The following is an 11530-nucleotide window of genomic DNA, read 5'->3' on the forward strand; positions in this document are numbered from 1 at the left end:
GATTCCAGGGCAGATACAAAAGCAGAAACAAGGCTCTTCAGAAAACAGATTTTGGAGGAGGTGTGAGGGGCCACCCCAAGCTCACACAGTTTCTGGTGGTTGATCTGGAGCATAGACGCTGGTGGGCGCCTTTCTGTAGTCTTTCTGCTGGTGAAGAGCTGTGTCTCAGCCGTCTTTGTAGTTACCGCCTGCGCCTCCGTCACCCCGTCAGACCTGCTCAGACTCAGAGGAAACCAGCTTGCTCTGGGTGGCAGGGCGGGGACAGGTGTACCCAGCTGAGCCTATGAGGCCCTAGCCCTGAGGCCTGGGAGAAGAAGGGTGTTGGGTGGATAGCATCTCACACAGGGGTGGCAGAAGGCAGGTGGGAGAGACAGAGGTGGCCCAGCCCTGACAGGGAGGTGACAGAACGGCCTGTCAGTCGTGGTGGTGGTGAAACCCACGTGATTGGGAGTTGAGCAACTGAGACCTTGAGGTAGCAGTCCTAAAAGACAGCACAGCCTCACCCTTGCCTTGGGGTGACCCTCATCTTTTTACTCACCCATTTGTCGTTCAGGACAAAGGATGCAGGCAGCCTGCCCAGGATTACCCAGCCTCTCCCAGCTCCAAATGCTGTAATTCTCCCTGTAGCCTCCGCATTAGCTACTTTTTGTTTTTGCTGCTATGATAAAATACCTGACCAGAAAAAAACCAAAAACCACAAACAAACAAAACTTGAAGAAGAAAGGGTTATTTTCACTCACAGACGGCGACCACAGACCACCATGGTGTGGAAGACAGAGAGATAAGAGTGTGAGGCCAACGACCACGTTACATCACCAGTCAAGAAGCAGAGATGAATGCAGGTGCTCACCTCACACTCTTGCCTTTTCCTTTCTGTTCAGTTTGAGACCTTACCCAGACGGTGGGATGATGCAACTCACACGCAAGTTTTCCCTCCCACAGTCACACCTCCCTGGAAATGCTCTCACAGACATATCAGAGGTGTGTCTCCCAGGTGATTCCAAATCCAGTCAAGCTGACAATGCAAATATAAAAATTAATCACCATACTTTGAAACAGAGCCCCATATGAGGAGCTCTTGGGTGTTTGGCTTCCCCTGGTAGCTGAAGGTCTCTGTTAGTCCAGGTATACCAGCTCTCACAAGGGAATCAGCTCTTGGGATGAGCAATTGGGACGTGTGTTCATTCTACGTCCTCAACACTTTTGGCCATGGCCTGCTCGTCACCACTCCCGGATGAAAGCAAGGATTCACGATCCTTCCTTTCCCAGCCCAGTAAAGAGAGACACTGCCGTATGGTACAGGAAAGGCAACACCAAAAGAGCAGAGATGACAGAGAACAGGGACTGCCACTACAACAAGCCAGTTACCGTGGCTCCTGCCTGACACATTGCCATTCATGGCTGTACCGGGCTTTGGACTCCTAGCACAGCAGTATGGCTTTAGTCTTGTTCTAGAGACCACATCCACAGACACACACAGTGGCCTGACCAGGACCATCTCTTCTCAAGCTTGAGGACCCTCTGCCCCTTCCCAACCTCTGGAGCTGACATCCAGGGCGCCTGGGCTGGCTGGGGAGTTCCAGGCCATGTCTCTATTTCTATACTTCCAGTAAAATAGAAATGAGAGATGTGAAAATGGTGTTTCCGGTATTATGGCACATGCTATTTAGGATTTGTCCATTTCGTCAATGGTTATTTTTGAGCCTTCCTGTGTCAGGCACTGTTCTAGGGCCGAGAGTTGAACAATTAAGCCTTTGTAACACACACAACTGTATTGCCTCACTTGGAAAAAACTGCAAAGATGAAAATTCCTGGCTCTTCTCAGGATGGAACCTCACACCCCCATTGCCCTTGAATTTCTCACTAGCATAGTTGAGGCCTCTGTTTCCTGCTTCTGGGGGGTCATGAGGCCATGATGCTAATGGGGCAGAGGCTCCAATAGGCATTGGACTATCTCCAGTCTACCTTCTCAGCCCTATCCTTTCTTCTTTATAATTCTTAAGCTTTTTGAATTTGGCCAGGGTTTCTTATTGGCCAGGCTGGCCTCAGCTTAATATGTAGCCTAGGATGACCTTCCAGTCTTGATCGTCCTGTTTCCATCCCTGCCAAGGTCTGGAATCACAGACATGTGCTTCCATGACAGTTTCATGTGACGCTGGAGCTCAAACCCAGGGCTTTAAGAATGCTAGGCGAGTACTCTACCAACTGAGTTGTATCCCCAGCCTCCCACCCTATCCTTTCTGTCCCTGAGGGTGATGGTCCCCATCACAGGGGGTGTTCCTTTACTCTGATCGGTCTTGGTGAAGTACTCTGCCTAATGGTACCCAGTAGCCAATGGTGACTGAGTCACGGGCTGGTGAGGACTATTCAAAGCTGACCTCACCTCCAGGTCTGGCTACTGGACACCCCAACTGTGACCATCTGGTGGGAGCCTGACCTCCCATGTTGCCTAGAGAATGGGGCAGAGGCATGCTGCTGGAGGCTAGCAGCTGCCAGCTGGCCCAGAGGTCTGGGAATCCAGGTGCAAGGGGCTATGGGGATTAGAGCAGGAAAGGCCGGATCCAGGCCTGTGAGGGTGAAGCTGGACTGAGGCTTCTGGAGGTGACTGGGGGATTGGGGGAGAGCAGGGCCTGTGAGTCAGCCTCGTATCTTGGGTGGCTATTTTCTTGGCTCCTAAGAAAGCTTCACAATCCTTCCTCATTTTCTTTGTTTTCCAAAGCGAAGTCTGTTGCTGGACATATCTGGGCTCAGCAGTGAGGTGTGGGAGGCCGCTCTCACACTCACCGACAAGGGCAGTGGAGTGTTCACGCATTTTGAACCTCAACCTACAGGATGCCTAGTAGATTAGGTGCTTTCTGGGAAATCACTGTGTCAATGGGAAGGTAGACCTCTGTAAGGGATAGAGGGGCCATACCCATCTCTCCCACATGGGAAGCCAGATTATGCCAAGAGAGTTCGAGAGTGCAAAGGAGGAACTTGTGTGGAGGGCTAAAGAAGAGTGTTTCATCTCAGGGAAAAAGGAGAGAAAGGGCTGGGCCTGGGCTTGACGAGCATTGTGGAAAGTGTGGCAAGCACTCTGGGACTCACAAGCTCTGAGAAGTGGCTGTGTTCAGGACTGAGACAAGCTGACTTCAAAAAGCTGTGACATCAGGCTTTGGAGCGTGAAGTATTGCTGGCCCAGGGAGGGAGGACAAGTGATCTCTTTCAGAGAAGCGTGGTGTTCTAGAGTCAGAGAGAGGTGGACTGCTTCCACAGTGCCTCATGGGGATCTGTTGCCCTAAGGCCAATCAGCCCCTGTAGGAAATGGTGGGCTGAGTGCAGCCAATAGGGAAACACGGTTATCATCTCAGGAATTGTTTTTCTGGCATTAAGAAAATTGACTGGACCTCATTAAATCTGATTATTAATTTACAGACTAAAAGAAAAAAATAAGTTTTGTGATTATCTCAAAAGATGTTTGATAAAAATTTACCAGTTATCCACAAACCATGAAGAATAGGAAAAATTCTTATCAGGAGAGTAAGAGAGAGAGAGAGAGAGAGAGAGAGAGAGAGAGAGAGAGAGAGAGAGAGAATCAGTACCTAAAATCCAGTGTTGGGCTTAATAATCTAGAAAGTTCCATTAATACAGATTCCAAGCAATGTTCTTTCCACCATTACTGCTCAATATTTCTCTGGAGGTTGTAACTAGGAAAATAAGATAAAAAGAAATAAGAGATACGTACTGCCAGGCGGTGGTGGTTCACACCTTTAATCCCAGCACTCGGGAGGCAGAGGCAGGTGGATCTCTGTGAGTTTGAGGCCAGCCTGGTCTACAGAGTGAGTTCCAGGACAGCCAGGGCTACACAGAGAAACCCTGCCAAAGAGGTGGTGGTGGTGGGGTAAAGGAAATGAGTAACAAGCAGTAGACAGAGGCAAAGGGCCGTTCTTTTAGATGTTAATGTGAGTGCATCTAGAATGTCTGGGAGAACCAACTAAAAAACTGTTATGAAGAATGGAGAATCCATAAGAGTAGACTAGAATGAAATAAATTCATACATACATATATATAGATATAGATATAGATAGATAGATAGATACCCATAGCTTTTTTGAAGTGCTAAGTCATAGATAATTTTAACAGGGGCTAGAGAGGTGGTTTAACAGTTAAAAGCACTTGCTGCTCCTGCAGAGGACTTTGGTCTGGTTCCCAGCACCCACATGACAGCTCATAACCACCTGTAACTTCCATTCCAGGGGATCCAGAACACTCTTCTGACCTTCCAGAGGCTTCTGTACATGTCTGGTGCACAGACACACTCAGGAACACACGTAAAATAAATGCATATTAAACTTCTTAAGGCCAGGTGGTGGTGGTGTACGCCTTTAATCCCAGCACTCGGGAGGCAGAGGCAGGCAGATCTCTGTCTTGAAAAACCAATAAAACAAACCCAACAAACCCCAACAACAACAACAAACAAACAAACAAATAACCCCCCCTCAAAAAAATTTTTTTGAGACAGGGTTTCCCTATGTAGCCCTGGCTATCCTGGAACTCACTCTGTAGATCAGGCTGTCCTTGAACTCACAGAGATCTACCTGCCTCTGCCTCCTGAGTTCTGGGATTAAAGGCATGTGCCACCACCGCCCGGCTAAAGTCTTTATTTTTTAAAACTATTTCTTTATATAACTGCTTATACTCCTTTTCCTCTCTCTTCCAAGCCTATGCACATTTTTACACACACTGTAAACCATTTAGAGTTTTTTTTCCATCTGAATCTGTCCTATTGTGTATCTGTAATCCTTTTATGACCAGGAGAATTTTTAAATTGTTAAGCTGTACGGCTAGGACTGAACCTGTGATTTTGGCTGATGGCTCCACCTCGCTAGGTTTTTCAACATGATGGAGGTATACTTACTTCCAGCTCAGGGAGCTATGCTCACAACCAACTCTGGGAAGCAGTGGGTCTATGCCTCCATCAAGCAGGTTGCAGCCCAGAAACCTTATAGGAAAAGCTAAATCTGCCTTGCAGAGTGCTATGTGGTTTGGAGACACCTCTGTGTACTGTGGTAGGAATCTGTCATGCTGTGCTCAAGTTCAAACACCTCAGTATCTCTGTACCGCTGCCAGCATGAGAGACACGAACTGGGAAGCTGTTCTTAGCTCCATTTTATAATTGTTTTAAAGCTCTTTCAGGTTTTAGGTGGAAATTCTTGCCACCGCATTTGGGAGCCAGTTGTAGCCCAGTAAATCTTTCCCACCCACCGGTACCCAAATAACCAGTCAGAGGCTTAACATTAATTACAAACTGTTTGGTCTATGGCTCAGGCTTCTTGCTAGCTAGCTCTTTCATCTTAAATTAACCCATTTCTGTTAATCTATGATTGCCATGTGGCTGTGGCGTTACCGATCTGCTGGCATCTTGTTGCTCCTTGGATGGTGGGCTGGCATCTGCCTCGACTCTGCCCTTCTTCTCCTTGTATATTTCCTTGGATTTCCCACCTGCTTATAACCTGTCTTGCCATAGACCAGAGCAGCTTCTTTATTAACCAATAGTAGTAACACATATTCACAGCATACAGAAGGACCATCCCACAGCAATACGAGTGATAAACCAACATGAGTGATAAATCTTTTACAGTGTACAAGGGCATTATCCTACAGCAAACAAATCATCTTAAGGGGTTCACCTTATCAGCACATAAACTAAAATTAGTGTGATGCAGATTAGCATGGCCTCTGTGAAAAGATGAATAAGATCTGTGAAGCCTTCTGAGAGATACACATCATAGCCAGATACTGCTGATTCTAGAAGCCTTTGGTTATTAAGTGAAATCCCAGTGCTAGGGGTGGGATACCTCCTCAGGGGTTGATGGTCAGGGAGGTTCCTATAAACTCCCAAATAATACAGGCTATTGCTGCTGCTCTTGGTTACCCACTATAGCTAGATGATAAGACTCTATTACTGAAAACACCTCACTCAGAACATTGAGAAATCAAGCTTGAACTCAGATAAAATCTTCCTCCCTGCTTGTTAACTTCACTAGTTCAGGAAGGTGCTATTCAGGCAACTGGGAGAGAAAAGGCATTCTATCATGATAGAGGATGGGCTCCGGATGCGTCATCCCTCCCCAAAGAGCAGTTATGATTGCCGGGAAGTGGAAAACATGTTCTCCAGTGGTGTAGCTACTGGCAAGTGTTGCATATGCCCCAGTAAAAAAAAACCCGTTACCCATGCTCACGCAGGCAACCCTAGTTAAACTCACTGAGTCACACACACCATAAAATGACACTAGTTGGCAAGAAGGAAGCTGTGGGAGTGGGAAGGGGGCAGGAGACATCCAGAGGGGTGGATATGATCAAAGTAATCTAGATGAGTATGGAATTTTCAAAAATGTCATTTGGGAGCTGTTATCTATACAGCAACAGAACATGAAGGGTTGTAATCTTATACGCTATATAATTTTCCACAGTAAAAATGAGCCTCACATGGATTCATTGTGTATATATATATGTATATATATGTTTGAATAGATATATGTACATTATTCATATATCTCACCTTTTAAATCACCTTTCTTGATGCTGTGACAAATACCTAACTGGAACCATTTGAGAAAGGAAGGCATTGTGGCCATCATCTTTAAGGCCTGCCCCCCACTGACCCACTTCTGCTAACTAGGCCACAGTCCAAAAGGTTCCACAAGCCCCCAAAGCATCGTGACCATCTGGGAAAGGAATACTTCGACATTTGAATGTGGGACTTTTCACTTTTAAGCATAACAGTATATTTAAATTATAACAGTATGAATGTTTTCCTAAGAGACTGAGGTAGTTACGCTCAACAAATGCTTACGCTGGGCGGTGATGGTGCATGCCTTTAATCCCAGCACTCAGGAGGCAGAGGCAAGCGAATCTCTGTGAGTTCGAGGCCAATCTAGGCTACAGAGTGAGTTCCAGGAAAGGTGCAAAGCTACACAGAGAAACCCTGTCTTGAAAAACAAACAAACAAAACAAACAAATAAAACAACAAACAAACAAACAAAACCACTTAATAAATTGGGTATGGTGACTCACACCTGTAATCTCAGTGCTCAGGAGCCTGAGGCAGAATGATTTCTGTGAGTTGAAGTCCCATCTGGGTTACAGAGTAAGACCCTATCTCAAAAAACAAAACAAGCAAAAATAAAAACAAACAAACCCAAACCCCACTACCACCAAATAACAAAAAATAGGAGCTCATACAAAACATGAATTAACATTTTTATAGTCTTGGGATGGGAATCCTTTTTTTTTTTTTAATCACAGTTTTTTTTCTTACACATGAATTAAGAAATCAGAGGCATATACTACTGACTGTAGCCATAAGTTTTTCTGGTCCCCCAAGGCCCCGCGGTCACTCAGAGGCTTAATATTCATTGCAAATTATATGGCATATGGGTCAGGTTTCTTGCTAGCTAGCTCTTATAACTTGACTCAACCCATTTCTATTAATCTCTATGTTGCCACGTGGCTTTGTGGCTTACCAGTACCTTCACATCTTGCTTCTCTTGGTGGTGGCCCGCAGCATCTGCCCCGCTCTCTTTCTCTTCTCCTTTCTCTCCAGTTCAAATGTACCACCTCCTCACCTTATTCTGCCTCACCATTGGCCAAACAGCTTTATTTATCAACCAATCAGAGCAACACATATTCACAGCACACAGAAAGACATCCCAGAGCACTTCCCCTTTTCTGTCTAATCAAAAAGGAACGTTTTAACTTTAACACAATAAAATTACATGTAATAGAACAGTTATCAAGCAAGAATTACAGTCACACTATCTAGTCTATTTGTATTTGGCAAAATTAAAGAAAATATTCTATCATCTATCCTATATTTGTGAGTCTAAAGTTTCATATCTAATTTATCTTTTGTCTAAAGTTTCATATCTAATTTATCTTTTATCATAACCAAGGAAAATTATAACTATCTAGTCTTCAACTACATCAAAAACCCCAGAAGGATATAATATTACCTAAGTAAACAGGAAATACATTGCAAGAAAATTCCATAATTCTAGAAATGACAGAGACAGCTAGCTACCTGGACAGTCATCCAAAGTTCCTCTGCAACGTTGGGGCATCCAATTTGGCTACAGGCCTAGAATATCTGACAGACCATTTTCAGAAGCAGAAATTTTGAAAGACTATCTTACCCTGTCTTGACAAGGTTCAGTAGTCACTTTTTCTTGTGTCCTGCTCATCCAGAAAGGACAGCATTCATGCTGTCAGCAGACAAGTCAAGGGCAGTTCTTGGCCCAGCAGGCCATTTTGTGCCAAGAAGACAAACTTCCATACAGAGTGTCTTAGAAGCCCAACATTCTCTTGGGATCAGATCGGTGCTGCCAAGAGCAATCATGTCATGAAATTCTGAGGCTTCTAGCACATTACCTATTATAATTGATCGATCTCATCATTACCTTGTGCTAGAGGACCTGACAGATGTATGGGATCTGATGTGTTTCTGTTGATTTCCTGTAATTGTATAAATAGTGAGGTTAATTCTGGGATATCAGGAATAAATTAAGCAGTTTCAATATGTAAAACAACTCTCTCTGCATATTGAGAGTCAGTGACTATATATATAGTTTAGTTTGAGGGCCTGCAAGAGCCCCCCTGAAGCATTTCCTGCTGGTAAAGGGTTGCGTCGTATGTCTCTTGTTGATCTGCATTCATTGGTCTAATGTTGGCTGCTGTGGGATGTCTTTCTGTATGCTGTGAATATGTGTTGCTCTAATTGGTTAATAAATAAGCTGCTTTGGCCTATAGCAAGACAGCTTAGAGGCAGGTGGGAAATCCAAGGAGAATGACAGGAAAGAGAAAGACAGAGTCTAGAGAGATGCCAACCACTGCCAGGAGAAGCAAAATGTGAAGGTACCGGTAAATCATGGCCATGTGGCAACTTATAGATTAATAGAAATTGGTTAAGTTATAAGAGCTAGCTAAGCAAGAAGCTTGAGTCATAGGCCATACAGTTTGTAAATAATATTAAGCCTCTGAGTGATTATTTTATAAGCAGCTGGGGGAGTGTGGGGCCAGGTGGGACCAGAGAAAATTCCAGCTACAGTCGACCTTTAACACATCTTCTGCATAATTCAGAAGGTTAAGGTCTCCTGTTTGAGTTATTTCTAGAAGAAGCATTGCTTTTAGGAGCATCCTGTGTACATTTTCTTCTCATATGACCTGGTATACCACAGTTAAAACATTTGGTACTTTGAGGCCTCCTTCCATGTTTGGAAATCTCCTCTCTTATCCAAGCCTCATTACCATAGTTAAGATACTCAATACCATTTGTATGTTGAATCCATTCCTCCAAAGATACTGACCTGACCTTTAAAAGTGTAAGTATTCTTTTGCATTCTGTATTAGCATTATCAAAAGCCAAATACTGAGTTAATACTTGTCTTAATTCCTGGTCTGATACTGCTTGTTTATAACCTTGGTCAGTTTTTGTAAAAAATTAGCAAATGGTTCTTTTGACTCCTAGAAGACCTTCACATATTGCTCAGTTGGTTTCCCTGGTTCTGAAATTTTTTCACAAGCATTTAAAGCTGTTGTATGGCATAGGGATAATGTACACTCATCAAAGGTAGCTTGTACTTTTATATCAGTGAAACGGCCCTCACTAAGAATTTGATCTTGGGAGATCTCAAAACCGCTGATCTTACCTTGTTGTTCAAGGACTTCAGCCTCTTCTCTCAACCAATTTTTCCATTGTAACTGCTGGCTGTATTCTAATACAGCTGAGATTAACCAATTTCAGTCATCTGCTTTCATTCTATTTGTAGAAAACCACATATTTAACATCTATTTTACATATGCTGAATGTATGACATAGGTAACTACAGCTTCCTTAATGTGTTTTAAATCCCTCATATGAATAGGTTGCCAGATATATTCTACATATTCTTCAGGATGTATATCATCTGCTGGCTTCTCATAGATAGTGGCAGAGTAAGCCATTTTATAAAAGTCACCTGGTGATGTTATTACTTGTATGGCTTTGCCCTTCTGCTTATTCATTTCTTTATTATCCTTACTGAGAGACTCCTCCAGAGCTTGAAATCATTTAACTACCGTGTGTTGCAATGTTTGAACCTCCTCTCTTGCAAAGGATTCTAGAGATTTCATGGAATTATACAACTTTTTATGTTCATCAGAAACATGATTCCCAAGACTTTATTCTATCAATTAGCGATGATCTTTCCTCTTTAGAAATCATCTCAATGGCCTTAAGATTGCTCTGAAAAGTTATTGTTTTATCCATTAAGTATTCATATTTATTATCAATAGAATTAAATCTGGTTGTCTAGTTATTATTAACGGACTGAATGAAGTTCCTATGGTAAATTAGCAGATTCCATAGAAAGAATCCTTCTATTTAAGTCCTCATTACCACTTTGTAAAGCCTATATCTGTCCCATTAATGTCTCATTTTTGCTGTTATTATTAAGCCAATTTTTCAATGATATGAGATGAATCACTATGTTAATTGCTAATATGATGAACATTGTATTTGAACCAGGAAGGTTGTCTATGTCTTGTAAAATTTCATTCATAGTACAAACAAAAAAGGTTTTAAATTCCTGAGTAGTGATATTGTCTGCCATTATTTGAGAAATATTTAAAATTTGTAAAGAAAAAATTTATTAATTTGTTTTATTTATTAATCAGTTTAAGGTTTAAAATTATCAAGTAATTTTACCTCAGATGAAATCCTTGAGAGCTGGTCCTAACAGTCTTAGGTGTTCCAGATGTTCCAGTTCTCACTATGGTTTTGGGATGTAGAAGCGATGTTTGGTCAGCAGGTGTCTCAGGTGTAGTGTACAAGGCAGGTCTGGTGTGAGCTGACTCAGCTTCCTGAATGAGCTCTGTGAATCAAACACTAACCTAGGCAACCCCTACCCACGACTACTGGGCAGAGCAGAGCTGGCAGAATCACAACAAATGAAGCAATACACCAGACAAATAGAAGTGCTGCCTGGGACACCTGCAGACACTCTGCGCACCAAGGTGTGCACAACATGACATCGGCAATGGGAGTTTCGAAAGGTAGAGTTGACAGCAGCTACACTGAACAGTTTTAAAAGAGAAGGAACAGTCTGCTGGTAGTCTTTAACCAGGCATGGGTCTGTGACCCGATCCAGTCACTACAAGCACAAACTAGAAAGGTACCTAACACAGGCACCTTTTTCTCTAACATGGTGCTCTATCCCATGCCACAGAATGTGTGTGCTTCTGGCAGTGGTTACAAGATGTGCTACCATATGAGCTGCCTGGCTTGGGCATGAGAAACCCATCCTACAGGCTCCCCACATGGCAGCTGTATACAGGTGGTCACCTCAGTGGTTACAGGAACTGCTGTCATGTGAGCCACCTGGCCTGGGCGTGAGCGGCCTGGCCTACCGGCTCCTCCCATGGCTGCTGCATACAGGTGGTCACCTGAGCAGTTCCTGGGGGACTTGGGATGTGCATGGGCTCTGGAGGGTGGAGAAGCTCACCAGCAGCCACC

The sequence above is a fragment of the Peromyscus eremicus genome, chromosome 8a (assembly GCF_949786415.1).
Source record: "Peromyscus eremicus chromosome 8a, PerEre_H2_v1, whole genome shotgun sequence".
Classification (NCBI taxonomy): Eukaryota; Metazoa; Chordata; class Mammalia; order Rodentia; family Cricetidae; genus Peromyscus; species Peromyscus eremicus.